This window comes from Acromyrmex echinatior, chromosome 3 (assembly GCF_024713525.1).
Source record: "Acromyrmex echinatior isolate Ae372 chromosome 3, ASM2471352v2, whole genome shotgun sequence".
Classification (NCBI taxonomy): Eukaryota; Metazoa; Arthropoda; class Insecta; order Hymenoptera; family Formicidae; genus Acromyrmex; species Acromyrmex echinatior.
In genome coordinates, this window is record NC_141854.1 from 9804042 (window position 1) to 9822415 (window position 18374).

At 32.1% G+C, this 18374-nt stretch overlaps 2 protein-coding genes across 5 annotated transcripts in view; one reads left to right on the top strand and one right to left on the bottom strand.

Annotated features, from left to right (window-relative positions):
* The window catches only part of LOC105146322 (somatostatin receptor type 2), a 39173-nt gene extending 26756 nt beyond the window's left edge, over positions 1 to 12417 (bottom strand). The window contains exons 1-2 of one of the 4 annotated variants that reach the window (XM_011056492.2): positions 12280 to 12417; positions 999 to 1110 (exon numbers count right to left, since the gene is read on the bottom strand). The gene's annotated coding sequence lies outside the window, so the exon portion shown is untranslated. Of the gene's footprint in view, positions 1 to 998; positions 1114 to 2800; positions 3224 to 12279 lie in introns of those variants that run through there. The other 3 variants (XM_011056493.2, XM_011056491.2, XM_011056490.2) reach the window with 3 other exon arrangements.
* Positions 12418 to 12542: 125 nt separating this feature from the next.
* The window catches only part of LOC105146410 (uncharacterized), a 57475-nt gene continuing 51643 nt past the window's right edge, over positions 12543 to 18374 (top strand). The window contains exon 1 of the mRNA XM_011056638.2: positions 12543 to 13134. The gene's annotated coding sequence lies outside the window, so the exon portion shown is untranslated. The remainder of the gene's footprint in view (positions 13135 to 18374) is intronic.

Below are 18374 nucleotides of genomic sequence, written 5' to 3' on the forward strand. Positions count from 1 at the left end.
AACTTTCTGCTACCTTAATTCTACATATATAAAGAAGTCACTTCTTCGTTATCTCATTTGAATTAAATAATTTCATGTGATTTAAAAGAGAAAGTGTAAGAATTAACACGAGTGTTGGTTAGTAAAAAAAGAAAAAATATCTTAGATTTACATTACATTAAATGTGTCAAGATATAATGATATTTTCGTAAATTATATTTACAAGATATTTTCTAAAATTTACAAAAGTAACATTCTATTAAATTAAAAACTCAAATGGTATTAGCTTTGTTATTTATTTAACTCTAATGATATACAGTGAGTGCAAAAAGTATTCGTACAGAGAAAATATTTTTTTTAAAAACTTTATTTTAAAAAAATAAATATTATCCAGTGAAAAATGAATCATCAAACTGATGTCGAATCAATATAAATACAATAATTTCAACATCAATTTAACGTCGATTCGACATTTAATTGACGATCATTCTTGTTGGTACAAGATTAACAATTAATAATTTATTCATAAAGAATAAAATATACTGTATGTTTCTTAAAATTATATATACCAAAAAGATATTAGGTGTTGGAATTAATTCGTAGCGTTTTACAAGTGATGGGAAGTACTTTCATTAATGTATTTTTTAATGCTCATGTGAAATAAATAACATTCTTTCATTAAAAAACGCTACGAATTAATTCCAACACCTAATATATATTAATTATACAAAATATATCATCTAAAAAATAAGAGAAAATTAAAAATGGTATTGTTTGAATGCTCAAAAAATATTCATACAGATGAGAAATTTGCTTTCTTTTATAAAATCAGGAATACATGCGAAGCTCGTTTGTTTATGTTAGAACAGAATGTATTCATTGTATAAAATTGCTAATTAATGTTTATTTTCTGAGATTTTTTTTTATAAAAAATTTTCTTGTAGGAATACTTTTTGCTCTTACTGTATATCATTCATATATAAGATTTGATATCAACAACTGGCGTTATTTTTACTTACCTTCAATGAGTTGGTCTAGCATAGTATAAATGTGACAAGTCGTTTCGTCAATTATGACCCAGTCTTCGGTAGTCATTTCCAGTCCATCTTTGACTAATATTTTTATTACCATCTTCTTCGTCAGATGCACCGAAAATGAAGATAAAACTTCTTATGATAAGAGAAAATGAACGCAAATTTAGAACAAAAAATAGAATTGAACTTTTTCCAAAGATTAGATGAAAGAATATCTTTCATGTCTTAAAGAATTTATCAGTAGAAAAAAAAATAGAACATAAGGAAATAATGTAATATTAAATGTTCAATAATTTAATAGAAAATTTTAAAAACGTGCAAAAATATATTGTGCTTAAATTCTGGCTTGAAAAAGAATATAATTATTTTTAAATTCAACAAATAAGAAATAGAAAATGACCATGGTCATTTTCTATTTCCTATTTGTTGAATTTAAAAATAATTATATTCTTTTTTCTAAGATTATTGAATACTCTGCATACTTATTTTTAAAGATTTCTTATCATATTTGATTTATTTTAGTAAATTTTGGGCAGTTACGATTTAAGCACACATACATACACACACACACACACACGCGCGCGCGCGCGCGCGCACACGCACACGCACGCACGCACGCACGCACGCACACACACACACACACACACACAGAGACAATTTCGTTTAATAAAATTTAAAATTTAATAAAATTATATGTTTTTTATCTCAAGAAAAAAAATGGAAGTTAGTAGTCTAGAATAATCATTTTTTATTCTGTATTTTATTTCGAAATATTCGTTGTTGAAATTTTGTATAAACTAATCAGGCTGATTGCGCTGCATGCACTAAACTAACCTTAAGAACGTAAACACAGGAAATTGTATCGGTATCTGATACATAAAAGATAATCAGAAATTTAGTCACAATAATGTGACCAGAGAATTCTGATTTATATTCATTCAGAATTCATTTTTGTTTATTCAATAACATTTTGTTTATTCAATAAATTTATTCAATATAATTATATATTCTATCAAATATTCTAGTCAAGATAGCCAAAAATTCAGTCACAATAATCAGAATTCTGATTTATAATCATTTAGAATTCATTTTGTCTATTCAATAAATTCTTTAATCATTTACTAATAACATTAAATATGAATTCTAACGACACACAACCGTGCACCGTGTTATCTAGCAGCATATTAATATATATGTTTTAATATTTTTGCTATAGAACATAGGATGAGAGATAGTAAAATGGAATGGTTTTTACTACAGAATTCATATTTAATGTTATTAATAAAAGATTAAAGAATTTATTTGTTAATAAATTAAATATCCATAAAAATACAGACAAAGAATTTTTACTGAAAAAAAAATTCTGGTGATCCCATATGTTAAAAGTATAATATATCAGAAGTGTCAACATCTCTTATTAATAAATCTATAACAATAGGATTCCGCACGCTGAATAAACTAAGTAAATTTATAAGAGTTCAAAAAGATAAAACCGAGTTAGTTCACACAGCAACGTTATTTACAAAATTGCTTGTAAAAATTGTGACGTTCCATACGTTGGTCAGACTAAGAGACAATTATAAACTAGAATTGTTGTTTATTAATTTCACGCTGACCTCAAAATGCGTAATAGTTGTTTACCATTCAAATTTCACCGTTTTAATTTTGAATTTATCAAAATAAGTCATTGATGATTGATATTTGTCAATTTTTATCACGTGATCTTTTGACAACAAAAATGAGCGTGGAATATCAGCATGAAAAACACCTTAAGAGTATACACTCACTGCGTCGATTCGCGAATTGGCGAGATATGCACCGCGAGCAGAGTACCATCAGGTACGTCGAACGTAGAAGTGCGAGTCGAATGCAATGCCTGTTTCATCATATGTTCACCATGAAACATATGACTGCCGCGTTTCTATAGAACCACCAAAGTTAACTTTTGATGTTAAAATCTCGTCTCTCCATTATGCGTTCGCACGAAAGCACTTCGGCTCCTTTTATTCTTTATTGAAAGAGATTCTTCTGCTACAGTTGAAGAAAATTCTGATGCAATTTCGTCAATTATGGTCGATTATTCAAGATGATTAATCCACGACGACGTAATAAATATGCAACTCGAATAATCGGTGAAAAGTGAGTAAAGCGACAATGTCAGCCTCGCGAAGTGATGCGGGAGCAAACTAAAATCGTCACACATACGCATGTGTTGGCGACTGCGCAGATTCGCATTTTCTGTTAATCAATAAAAACCTCAAATATGAATTAACACGCAAATTTAAAAGATATTCAAAAGATGTCTTAAAATTTTCAGATGTTTTTCAGACTTTCTGAAAATTATTTTTCTTTTGGAGCATGTGCAGCTATGAACGTGTTATCGACTGTGTAACATACTTATTATCGAGAAGTCAGAGACATCTTCAAGATACCTTAAAGACATTTTTTAAGATCTCTTAAAGACATTTTTAAGATGTCTTATATATCCCGATTTTGGACATTTTGTTGTCTGGGGTATATTATCCTTGGAGAGAAAGAACTTTTCGAATTACACTTGCATTTCTTTACTATCAACTGTAAGTAGTACAGTTGGTTATCCCAATAAATGGAAATAAATAGAAATAAATTCATTTCGACATTTCCGAATTCGCGCTTCTGATTTTTCGAATCATATATGTACTTACTTCGGCAGTACATATACTAAAATTGAATAGGAATATTTCTATTTTTCGAACGAAATGTGTCAATATAAAAATACAAATGGATTCATTGCATAGTCAAATTTCAATCTTTCAATCTTCAATCTTAATCTTTAATATGTAATCCGATATTGGCCTTACATTTACGTTACTTATTTATTGCATCTGCATTGAAAGTTATGGCTATAATATAGATTTTCTCTAACCTGAATAGTTGCTAACTTTAATATCTTAATTCATAGGGCAGAGCGACATTTTTTTCCTGTCAAATCGAGTGACATCGTGACACAGTAAATTAACAATCGCCCGTGTGACACTCGAATGTGAGAAAAAAATTAAAAAAGTCAATCCAAATATGGCGCTCTAGAGCTAGCACTATCACGTTGTGACAACATTTACTTCATATAAAAGCTGTGCAATATCTGTGCAATAGTTGTGAAATAACTTACCAAATAATAGTCCACAGACTGTAAGGCTAATTCTACAATGTGCGCTTTGTTTCCTGTTTCTTGTTGTTTGTCTCTTGCCTTTTTGTCAATAAGAAACAACGTAGAGTTCTTAAAATTAAACTTAGATATCTGATTAAAATATTGATACGAAAATTTATGTGTGTATATATGTGAGATTGATGTAGTAGTATATAGTGATGTGTCAATGACACGTAAATCATCTGCATGTCTCCTATATATTTACAATGTGATACAAAATACTAATTGTCTTTAAGATCCCCTTAATAATGCCAAAAGGAAAGAAACGATTTGTACTCATATGGTGATTGAAAACTGGCAAAAAAGGTGTAATACTGTTATCATTAATACCAAAAAGTCATCATTAAAACAAAATGTAGATTCTATAGCAAATTTAACATGGAAAAATTTTGAAACAAAAGAAAAAATTAAAGAAGCTCGAATATTAGCAATAAGTGATGTGTATTACATTTTCCATTTAATAACAAATTATTTCATTCGTTGTACTTGTAATATCATCATTATGTTTTGATAGTAAAATATATCCTTCAAATATAATAATAAATTTATAAATTTTAGTTTCAATTAAGAATGTATTAGACATACAGTCTTTGCAAAAAAAGTTAAATTAAATTTGGAAATTTGTTTAATATTTATACTTCAAATAAACTATATACGTATGAACGTTGTTATGAATAAAATATTTTTGCACAGATTAAAAAACTACTACTATTTATTAAAATATTGTAACTAATAATCCATATAATAAACCGTTACCAAATTTGTCGTATTATTTTTACGTAATTTAGAATAATCTGTAATTTTTTTCATAATTTTGTTGTCATTTTGGAAATATGTATAAAACATCCTTAGATATCTTTTTAATAAGTATTTCAAAATAATTAAATGAGAAAATTAAAATAGTAGAAAATTAAATAGAGTTTTTGTTATTTACAATTTTTAAAATACTGAGCTTATGGTAATGACGAAAATTTTAGTCGAAGAAAAGAACTGTGGAATCTGGACGTAACAGAACAAAATAAAATAAACTTAGGAATTTCAGAAACATTTCTGGTAATATTATCAAAAAACACATTAATTTTTTAACATTAACATTTTGTAAAATTATTTTATTCTAAACGTATCCATTAGTTTCAATTAGTTAATGATTATTTCAAAGCTGATAATGATAAAGTATGTAATAATAAACAAATAAATAAATAAATAATAGATAATAATGATAATGAAAATGAAAGAGAAGGAAATATAAAAATCGCTAAGAATTAAAAGATTAAAAGAAGAAAGATAGAAAGATTATTGTCCAATTATTTAATAGAATTTTTTTCAGATAATGGCTGTACATGAATTTGTTGTTTGGTTTTCCTAGACAGCGCACAAGATTTATTAAATATTTGTAAAATTTATTTTAAATATTTTGTAAATATTTTTGTGGTCTTAGATTGCATAGATCATAATTATTTATTATAAATATTATGAAATATTTATCGTAAATTTTGTAGTCATAAAATAGCTACGAAAATATTTAATAACACATTAATCCAAGTAAATTATTTACTAGAAAAAAATTTTTATTAAAAATATTTATTTATATTTATCATAAATATTATATTATACAATATTATAGACTAAATATTACATAAAATATTTAGTCCATAAAATGTTTCAATAACATTTTGAATAAAGTTTTATATAAAATATGTATAAAATATTTATATAATATTTCAAAAAATAAATAGTAACAAATATTTATGAATTTATTACAAATATTCTGTGCTGTCTTGGCTCTTTCAAAGATGAACTGACTGTACGTATATGTAATTAATGCAAATATAAAGTAATAAGACAGCATCGTAAGAAAGAAATAATAAATACTACAAAGACAATTAAAAAAACAATATAAAACTTTGATTTTAAATAATTATAAAATTAAAAAGAGAAATAGAGATAAAGAAAATAAAAAAATAGTTCTCAAGCAAAACAGTTTAACTATGTTTTTTATTATTGAAGTAATGTTCTAAAAGTGTTAATTAATTTTTTAAATAACATTATTATATATGTATAGAATAAATTAATAAATAAATTTATTTAGGCCCGAATTCATAGTCGTTCTTTAAATCTGAAGTCTGGTCTCCAATATCAGAATCGGATATCAAATATCGGATTTCAATCTCGAATTTCCAAATCTAAATTTCAGTGGTAGTGGTTAATCATCAATTTCAGTTTTTCGTGACTGAGTGAGAAATATGAGAGTAAAATAAAACGTGAGCAGTGGTGAGGTTACAGAATGTGATCAGCCGAAAATCCTTTTTTTAAAGAAAGTATTAGGTAAAGAATTAAAATATTATACGAGTGCAAGTCAATAAGTTTTTAGAAAAACATAGTAAAACACATTTTTTTTTATTGTTCATTTTTATTTCTCAACATAGTCTCCTTTCATCTCGATACACTTGATCCAACGATTCTCCAACTTTTTCAAGTCGTCCGAATAATATGATTTGTCCAACTCTTCAAGATAAATCTCTGTTTCGGCGATGAATTGCTCTGGTGGTGAATCTCTTTCCTCTATTTTTTCAGGTTTGGAAACAGGAAATAGTCACAGGAGGCTAAATCTGGCGAATATACTGGAAGCAATTCGTAGCGGAATTCATTGAATTTAGCCGTCGATGCCGGACGTGCATTGTCTTGATGGAAGAGCACTTTCTTCTTCGCCAAATGGGGACATTTTTTCTTTAAAATGTTGTTGAAACGTCCCCAAGATCCAAGGCTGCGTAGTAATCGCCATTGATCATTTGCTTCAACGGAAGGTAATCGATATGAATTATACCGCGTGCATCCCAAAAAATTGTGGCCTTTTCAGCCGACTTTACTTCGCCTTCTTCGGAGCACTCGGTGAAATCCATTGTTTTGACTGTTCGTCTCATCATAGATGTGAAATAATGGATCCATATTTCGTCCACAATAATGAATCGACGCAGAAATTCATCTGGATTACGTTGAAACATCTCCAAACATTGTTTTGAAATCGTCACACGGTCGCGCTTATGGTCCACAGTGAACAAACGCGGCTTGCTGATAGCTTTTTCATACCCAATTGTTCGTGCAAAATTGAAATCACTGTACCATGTGATATGCCTATGGCATATCAACAAGCTCGCGCACTTTCACTCGTCGATCAAAACAATACCGTGGACTTTATCGATGATTTGTGGCGTAGCAGCCTCAATTAGACATCCTAACGTCCAACGAGATGCATCACATGTGGATGTACGACCACGTTTAAATTCATTCACCCAATTGTATACAGTCGCAAACGCTGGTGCAGATATACTATGAACATTATCCAACTCAACTTTGATTTCTTTCGGCGTTAAACTTTTCATATGTAGATGTTTGATCACTGCACGAAACTCTTTTTTTCCCATTTTGCAAAAAATACAAAGATTGTTCGCTTTAATCGTCTACAGAAATGAAACCACGCGATGAATTCTGCTCAAAATTTAACAGTAATCAGCTGAAAAATGCTACTTGTCAAAATATATTTATAATATTTATAATATATACAATATTTATAATAATCCTGAAAAAATTTCAAAATTATTTTACGTTTTGAAACATTTCAACAGCAAATTGCTGAAAATTTGCTGAAATTTCACTGAAAGTAAATTTATCAGCTAACATAATGAAAAACCGTTGAATTTTGAACGGAAATTTCTCTGAAATTTTGTTGAAATTTCATTGAAACATTTATTGAAATTTCTTTGAAATTTTGCTGAAAATGTATTTTTCAACAAAAATCGCTGAAATTAAAGTGAAATTTTTCTAAAATGCTGAAAATTTGCTGAAAAGTATTCCAAAATGTGAAATAACTTCAGCGAAAATTTTTCAGGGAAGATTAAGTAATGATATTTTAGACATACAAATAAGCTATTCAATCTAATTCTCATTATCAAAAATTTTTAAATTAGGATAGATCATTGCCAAGACATCTTCATCAAGCAAATCAGAGTAGTTATTTTTAATGCGTTCAAAGTTGGCAAGCGGCGATCATACTATATGCTATATGTTGAAAAATTGGACTTTTGTACTAGTCGAGAATCACACATATGTCCAGTTCATATATAAGTATTGTTCGTTTTGTCTCGCTGCCTGGGGTCGTAGTTCCCGAGAAACGAACAATGCTATAGAGAGACGGAAAAGCCGTCGGCATCATTTTTATTGATTCATATTAATTGTATAGCGCTCTGCGTCTTACTCAATATAGCATTTTTTACGACAATTTGCTCGAGTGATTTATGTATTATTGCGCAAGAAAAAGTTTGTTCGCGTCGTATGCTCCAGTATGCTCCAATGTAACTCTAAAATATTATTACTTAATTTTCCCTGGAAAATTTTTTTGCTAAAGTTTCATATTTTGGAACACTTTTTAACAAATTTTCAACATTTTAGAAAAATTTTATCTTAATTTCAACGATTTTTAGCTGAAAAATTTATTTTCAACAAAATTTCAATAAATATTTCAAAGAAATTCCAACAAAATTTTAGAAAAATTTTCGTTCTAATTCAACAATTTTTCAATATATTAGCTGATAAATTCACTTTCAGTGAAATTTTAGCAAATTTTCAGTAATTTCGCTGAAATGTTCTAAAATGTAGAATAATTTCAGTAAAATTTTTTTATCAGGGTATTATAAATATTTTAAATATTACACATATTATATAAATATATTATAAATATTCATATATTGTAAATATTTTGATTCTTTACCTCACATTTTCTTAAAAAAATGGATTTTCTAAATAGATTTCGATTAATTACATTTGATTACATCTTGTAACTTCACCACTTTTTTATTTTATTTTCACACTTCTCGCGGTTCTCGCCGTCACGAACAGTCACGAAGAACTGAATTTGACGATTAGCTACTAGCACTGAAATTTAAGTTTAAAGATTCAAGATTAAAATTCAAGTTCAGATATTGGAGACCAGATTTGAGAAGGACTATAAATTCGGACCTAAAACTCGCAGACTTCTGGAGCACGAGGAAATAGGGGACCGAAAATCCTCGCAATTTTTTAGACACCTTCGAGGCTTTGCCGGAAACATTGTCACATTCAGCCGCATTTCGTAACGCGAACCGGAGACACAACAGCTCGCAGCTCGCAGACATAGCTCTACACATAGATCGTCGAGGCTACTTGTGCGCCTGGATTTCAGATCGCGAAGACGATACGACTTCCGATACCGCGAGTCGAGAATCAGGACAGCGTTGCCTCGACTGAGGCTAGATTCGACTTGCAGATTGCACAATTGCTACAGCAAAAGATGATCGAACGGTTAGCGGCTATCTGGAAGTCCATTGAGACGCTGTAGGATGCAAGAAGTGACCGAGATCATGCAGAGATCGCATTCGCGGGGCCGGGCCATCTATCAAACGTTCTGTGCTGGTTCCACTGGCCCGGATATTAGCACTCTGCTCGGTGAAGTTGCCGATGGCCCATCGTTGATGATGACAGACGATTTGGGCCATCCGACGCGTAGCCTCTTTGTAACGGACATCAGAATCAAGGTAAACTTTCTCACGGGTGCAGATTTGGGTGTGTACCCGCGGAGCATGGCTTGCGGACAAAGATCACCTTATGAGCTTTCCGCGGCGAACGAAACAATAATTCACACGTATGGAACAGAAATATTAATGTTAAATCTCGGGTTGCGCTGGTCGTTCGTTTGGCTTTTTGTGATTGCGGACGTGACGAAACCCGTTATAGGGGTAGATTTTCTCGCGTATTATGGATTCTTAGTAGATTTAAGGAACATCAATGCTGATCGACTCATCGATCAGCAAATAAGCGACGCGCGCTGTGTGCGATGTAACGTGCGCAGTGTTAAGACAGTCGCGGATGTAACGCCATTCCATGCATTATTGGCGCAATATCCGGAGATTTACGAGGTCGGAAGGCTGTCCTAGAGAGACGAAGCATAATACGCGTCATCACATTAAGACGACACCAGGACCGCCGGTGGTGTGTCGATCGCGAAGATTCGCCCCGGAATTTTTAGTAGCTGCAAAGAAGGAATTCGAGAAGATGGTGAAATTCGGAAATTGCTCAAAGAGTCGTTGGTCATCGTCCTTGCACATTGCCTCAAAAAAAGCAAAGAGTAGCGACTTTGCGGCGATTATCGGGCGGACTGTTCTGAATTACTATCCAGTACGGAATATTCAGGACTTCGCGCAAACATTTCAAGGGAGAAAATTCTTTACCACCATCGATCTAGTTCGGGTTCTTCGCTGTCTCGACTTCGTTTACGCGTATATCGACGATACTCTCATCACGTCGAGGAGCACCTCCCCCTCGAGCATTTACAAATATTTTTCGAGCGGTTGCGAATGTATGGTGTTGTGATCAATCCGGCGAAGTGTATATTCGGTCAAATAGAAATCGAATTTCTCCGGTACTTAGTAACCAGTGAAGGAGCGCGATCATTGCCCACACGCGTCGAGGCAATCCACGAATACCGGAAACCGGAGACAGCCAGGAATCTCCGACGATATCTCAGCATGTTAAATTTCTATAGAAGATTTTTGCCAGGGACCGCTGAGACACTGGCGCCGTTAAATAACCTTCTTCATGACAACGCAAGAGGCAAAACTCTCTTAACTTGAATACCGTTTGACGGAACAAGACAGACATCCGACATGTGTCTGATAGCGAAAATGTCGCGCGACGGCCGAACTCATTTACGAAGAGACGCTAAGACTGCTCGGACAATTCCTGAGATAATGGACGTCAGAAGATTCGGACGAGGCCGCCGATTTCGTCAGGGAGTCGCGTCGTCATTTCGGCAACTTGCGCCCGATTCAGGACACGCATCATGGCAAACGGAGGTCGTTCGAATTTAAAGATCTAGCTACTACGGATAAAGTATTCGTGTGGCACGATGAACTCAAGGCAATGTTGCACCCTATGACGGCCCGTACTCAGTGGTCAACCGGATCGACAAATTTTTTGTCGTGCAAATTAACGGAAAGAATATAAAATTTTTTACATTACAATAGATACGTCTAAAACCCGCATATATTATTTCAAAAAACACGGATAGCGGTAGCCCGACCGAAACGAAAAACACAAGCGGGACATCAGCCAATTACAATCATAACAACACAGAGGACGTTGACTCCAGAACGTTCCGTGGATACACCGTCTTCTCAAGAGCGAGCCAAGGGTGCGACAAGATCGGGCAGGAGAATTCGTTTCTCCGACCGATTGCAAATTAGACGAAGATAGGGAAAGAAGAATCTTTTTCTTGTATATTCGTTTTTTTTCTCGCGAGACTGTGTATTTATTTAATTTTATTTTGTGAGATACGCGCGAGATCTTATTATATGTATTTTTTTTTATTTTATTTTATATATTCATATTCGACATTAGAGAAAGTCACTTGGCGCACACATAATCAAAATTTATTTCTACGTTTTCCGTGTGTGGTTCATTTCGAGGGTATTCATAAATTTTTTTCTATCGTTACTAAAGGTATATTTATCGTATTGTTGGCACAGCATTGGCAGAGGAGTTATTGTAGCGATTATATCACCATTACTTCAGCGGAAAAATATAATTGTCATCCGAAGAATATCGCGTTCTCGGAATAGCGAGAGAATACATGCAAATACCGAAGATTTGCTTAGCTGTTCGAGTCAGAGAAAAAAAGGCAGCAACCGTTGCATCTCACGAAGAAAATTAAATTACTGAATTATGTATATTTAAAATTAATAATTCGAAACCTTCTAGAACAGCCGAAAAAAACAAACCGTTTTCTATTGTTTTTCTCCGGGTATGAGGTCAAATAAGCATCGACAAAACGAACGAGGCTTCTCCGCTGGCTCTCGTCATATTAAGTTGTATAATCTAACGCACTCGGAATAAAGACTTTGATTCGAGATAAAATTGAGTCGATTATTGACATTGGTCACAGCGTAACTATTTTATTATCCGAATCCCGTAATAATCATCAAAATTAGAAAAAAAGATCCTTTCACAAACTATAAAATATTATTATGAAACAGTAAAAAAAAATCATACCTTTTTCAATCCTGTCTTCTTCTGGGCGTCTTTTTCTTCTTCTTCTTCTTTTCACGACGACGACACATGTCCAATCCCAGAGCGCCAGAACTTATTTTTCTTCTATTTAATATGGCGTACACCAAAGTAACGATAACCAAACGCGACGGGAGCACCGGAGCGACTGAGCTGACCTGGATTGAACGAACAGTTCTCAGTTGAGGGTGGGGGACGCGCATGCACGTCCCAAAGTTCCCCTTCTCTCGTAACTGACGTCCGATTGGCACTCTCGTTGTCATGACTACGATCCCCAGCCAGTCTAATAAAAACGTATCTAACACGCAGTGTTCCGAATTCTAGCTATACAATTTTAAGGGCGGGAGAGCGAAATCTTGCATTACGTATTTGTATAATGCGGAGCACTCTTCGCTCGCGGTTGCGTCCGATTGGTTCGATTAGTGCTCCGTTGTCGCGTCGAGTCTACACATCGTCCAACAAACTCGTAACTGTATAGAATACATTTCGGACTCTAAGTGCGGGAACTGTTGCGTCTAAATGCGTAGAATCTTGCATAACGCATAAAAAAATAAACCGATCGAAATTTTTAATTTCTATCGAAATATATGCTCTAAGACGTTGAGCAGATATTTCGACAAGGATGAAAATATTGATTCTGCTGCTAAAGTTTCTAGCATCTAAATTATTACTCACATTTTTTATTGTGAAAAATGGATTATTATTTCTTTAAAAAAAAATTTTTAAAAGTGTAAAAAAGAAATAGAGGAAGAAGAAGTTCTGGTGCTCTGGAGCTGGACACGTGTCGTCGTTGTAAAAAGAAGAAGAAGAAGAAAAAGACGCCTAAGAGGATTGAAAAAGGTACGATTTTTTTTACTGTTCATCTAATAATTTCACCTAATAATTTAAAATATGTTTTCTTTTAAAAGTTATGTTCTACCTTCGAGATCTGTCGTAACTGTAATTAAAAACGATTGTAACATATTTTAAAAAGGTAACTAAACGATAAAAAAGGTAGTTTATTACCAATTAAACTGTCTTATGAATCTATAAACTTACTCTCTAAATCTGAATCAGTGGATAGTTACAATTATATATATATATATATATATATATACTCAGTGGCATACTTCGTACTAATAATCAGTGAAGTTCAGCTAAAAAAAGGAAGAATGTTTGAATATTATATAACTAAAATACTGACATTTGCACGTTAATTTCAATCTTTCAATATCGTATTCATTGAATTTAAGCACTAAAACAAGATTATTAGATCATATAATAAAAATTAGCTGGATTAGCTAATTTTTATCTCATATTTAATTCACTAATTACCAGTGGCACTGATATCAGTGATTATCCACTGATTCAGATTTAGAGAGTATATGATACAATAATAAATGATTATTTGTCAAAACAAAGTAAATAAATAAACGGGCGTACGTGCGTGCTGTTCGAATGTACATTTATTGGCGAATTTTTAAAGCATTAGACTTATAAAATATGTAAAAAAAAAATAAGCATTATGTGACATTACTGGTATTCCGTACATATCATTTTTTTTTGAGAGACTACTGAATATTGAATAAAATACAAAACACATAGAAAAAATAATTGACTTTATCGGAAAATGTAAAAGAATTTATTTGTTTTCTTCCTTTTCTTTTCGATTCATTATGTTAATTAATATATATGTATATCAATTAACATTAAGAATATATCCCTAAGTAATCAAAAGGTTCTAGCCGCCGCTCGGTGTTTATTAAAAAGTTATTCATAAAAAATATAATTACATAGACAAATAGTAAAAATTAACTTCTTTTTTGTTTATTACTTATAATATTATAGAAAATGTAAATTTATTTGTTGAAAAATAAAATCATTACGTAAAAAGTTATAAAGATGGAACTTCGTTTTACATGGAAAGTGTGTACGTAGAAACAGCTGTATGTTGTGTCCCGTCGATCTCGTCCCTTCTACGGGGAGCTTCACTACCTAAAAAGGGATGAAGCCCTTCAAATTTTGTGAAGCGAGCAAATACATGTGTCATAGATATAGATAAACCAAGCATACATACCATATGCCAACAAAGGACTTTATCGAATAATACGAAAGAGGGATTGAATTTTCCGTTCCCCTTCTAATACGTATGCTCCCTTCACGTTTTTATCTCACATTAGAGATAAAATGAAAAATCCATTGTGTTCGTTGATTCTGAAACATGCCAGCCATGTCTCGCGTCGGATATTTAATTATCTATAATTATTACGTTTACACGGTACCCTTAATTAAGGGTGCCATGTAATATAATAAAAATAAAACAAGTAACAACTCTCGAGAATGTTAAATGTAAAAACAAAGAAAAGTTAATGAGAGTTTATTCGCGGTGAACTATACTTAGTGCGAGAATAAAAATCGTTTATTGCTAATTCAAAAGAATATAATTAATTACGCATAGACGTTTCGGCTTGTCTTCGAGCTATCATCAGTATGTTTAAACATTTATTATAATTCTCTCAATTCTTCATGGCGAGACAGAAGAGTGACGACTCAATCTCCTTATTCTATTGACAGAGGTTGGCAAGTGCAGTGGCAATGAATAACAGATGAAAATCTACACATATATCAAAATCGTTACCACAATTTTTTAAAGAAAAAATTAAGGCATTCACCCCTATAGCCATGAAAAAATAATTAAAATCGAAAGATCTGCAGATTGTCCATAGTGTGCGTAACAAATTCGCGACAAACGTTCTGATTATTACAATGGTTAACAATCGAGTGAGTAAAAAATAATACACGGTGTACAAATTGATAAATAAATGAGTGGTATTACCAACATATGTCAAAATATTACTTAAAAATGATTAAAAACAGGCGCATAGTTCAAATTAATGTAAATTGAGGATCGAGATGTATGGATCGTGATGCATAAAAACTCAGTATCAAATTGCAAGTTTAGACTATTTTTTTGCAACTGAATATGTAGCATTTCCGAGATACGTCGTTTATACAAAAACCGTTCCTGATCAATAATTTCCGTGCCTTACCAATCGAAATCATAATTAAGATCCAATCTGTGTTCGGTGATAACAGAATGATTACTAGTATTTCTCGGATGTCATTACGGTGTTCTGAGATTCTCATTTTTCTTCCTATCTATCCGACATAGGAGACACGCAATCTCCTTGCAATATATCTTATACATTCTTTTTTACCTTATTAAACAAAGAATCTTTGTGTGTTTTGATAAAAACATTGAGCTTATTTAGGCTGAAAAATGCAAGGTCAACATCAAAGTCTTTAATAATGTCCTTAAATTTATCTGAGTTCTCCGAAACAACAGTTCTCGTAAACCATCACTTTTTAACAATATCTTCCGTGGGAGTTTTATTCATAATGTTTTGTTTTAAAGTTTCGTTACGCAATAACGATTTTAGGCGCTCATTAATTATGTTTAAAGATGAAATCAATCGGATAGTCATTATTTAAAAGTGTCTCGACGACAAAAATCAAGTTCTTTTTGTGATACTTTGGTTGAGATAATAAAAAGGCTCTATCAACCATTCCTATGATCGTATCTCTCTTTTGTAAGACAAGATGCTGAGAAAGAAATTCACCTACCGGAGAATGTAGGCTTATGCTATTAATCATATTCAAGAGCGTTGTTATTTTTGATAATAGTAATATCTAAGTAATTTAATCTATCCTCACTAATTTCGATCGTAAATTGTAATCGAGGATGAAACGAATTGAAAATCTGTAATATCTCTAAAGTTTTTTCAAATGAAGTTCCCATTGCAATATTGACTACATAACGAACATAAAAGGATATATGGAAAACTAGGTATTCAATGCTTTCCTCTTCAAGTCTTAATACTAAATCCGCAATTACTGATGATAGAGATGAATCCATGGACACCCTAAATTTTTGTCTGTAGATACAATTGTCAAATGAAAAAAAAATGAAGAATTAAAAACTAATTGTAAAGAGATAAAAAATTCGTCTTTTGAAATGTTATATATTTTTGAGATTGCGGGCCATCTGTTAGAGATGCTGTCAAGAGCCAAATCGATCGGTATGTTTGTAAAGAGGGAAACCACGTGAAATTAAAATAGAATTATTATCTAATCAAATTTAAAAACATCCAGTTATGAAACTGGCCAATTACAGTCATTCCATTCTTCAAAGGAATAGCTGTGATTGATTTTATAATTATGGATATTATTAAATTCGATTAAGAGTATTATGTAAACGTAATGTACAATAAAAAAATGACAAGTATTAAGCAAAACAAATGTTACGTTTTTTTCGATATTTATTAGTTATGAAAAAATTTGAGTATGATGATGAAATATACGTTTCTGTGAAATATATTTCATTAATTACAAAAAAATTAGTTGGCTTATTTGTTAAAAATAAAATTTTATTTTGTGTCGTATTTAAATAAATATTTATTTCAATAAATGTTTATTTAAAAATAAATATACTTTTACAAATAAATATTTAATTATCTTTTTTTCAGTGTATATCTTACGAGAATGATAGAATCATATACCTATGTCAATGTAATCGAAGAAGGGCGAAGGCCTTCCCCCTTTCAGTCCCGAGAGTTTTTAGAAAGCCCTAATCCTCCTAATGGGGGATTATGTAATGAAACTCCCCCATTGCAATACGCAGTGTGGACACAAACAGGAAAGAGGGTTGCTAGAAGAGAGGAGCTCTGTTCCGCCTATCATATTAGTAAATTCTAATTGGGAAAAAATATTGAAGAACTAGACATTAAAGTGCGTTGTAAAATAGAATATGAATGAATGTTCATTACTGCAACATATACATTATGGCTTTGATATATCATACGTTCTATGTTATGTAGAAATCTGTTTAATTCTTTCAGTTTTTAATAGTTCATAGTAATCACTTTTTAAGATGATGATGTTTTTAAGATGAATTTAATAAGTGATCAGTAAATATGTGACAATAAATTTTGTTTGTTGTGATTGCTGCTAGTCTGCTATACACACTCCAACCAATTATTAGTAACAGAAGCAAACTATATAGAATCTAATCTATCTTTCGAATAGACTTCAAGTTCGTTTACATAGAAATTGTAGATGATCATGAAGTCGTAAATCGTAGGAAATTGACCAAATACAATCAAATATAAGGAGAATACTTGACTGGAATTAGTCAATTTCTTATGATTTGAGACACTGCAACCGTCTACGACTTTTATATACGTACATATAAGTCTCTTATTTGCTAGCTTATGTACTATTAATTATTTGCAGGGTTGGCAGTAACGCGTTAGTAACGTTACGTTGTTATCTTGTTATAATAATGATTTGATAATGACATTGTGAATTTTTTATAACGGTAATGATATTTAGAGTTAGAAAAATGGCATTAGAGAAAAATCAATCGTTACTTGTAACGGATTAAAAAAGTCATTCATTATTGAAAAAGTTACGTGGTACTCGTTATTTATTACTTTTTTAGTAAAGTGTGATTTACACGGGGTGACTTTTATTCGCTAGAAGCCGCGTCTAGTAACATAGCTAATTCGCTATGTAAACTTCTACTAAAACTTCTTCTAGACATGGGTTTGTTCTTATAGCGTATAGTCACGGCGAATACCGCTTTCAACGCTTGTCGCTGGCTTGTCGCTGGGTTGTCGCTGGCTTGTCGCTAATTTCTTGCTGCTCCTCCAGAGCAAATTTTTAAGTCGCCAGTCGCGTGAAAAGACGAATTTTTCCGAAACGCCTCGACCACTCAGACCATAAGCATTAGAAAATAATCATGTCATCGAATGACATATTTCGAGTCGCTGTTGTGCTTTGTTTGACCAATTATTCGCTCAATCACTAACGACTACTCGACGCTGCGACTTCAAAATTTTATACGCTAGCGAATAAAAACCAAGCGTGTACAAGAAGCTTTTGATCAGCGAATTTGCTGACGAATTAAGAAGCTTGCTTCAAGCGAATAGCAGCAGAATCGAGAGAATTCGCTGGCGAATTGATGACGTCACTAGACGTGGCTTCTAGCGAATAAAGTCGCCCCGTGTAAATCACGTTTAAGTAATGCGTAATGATGACAA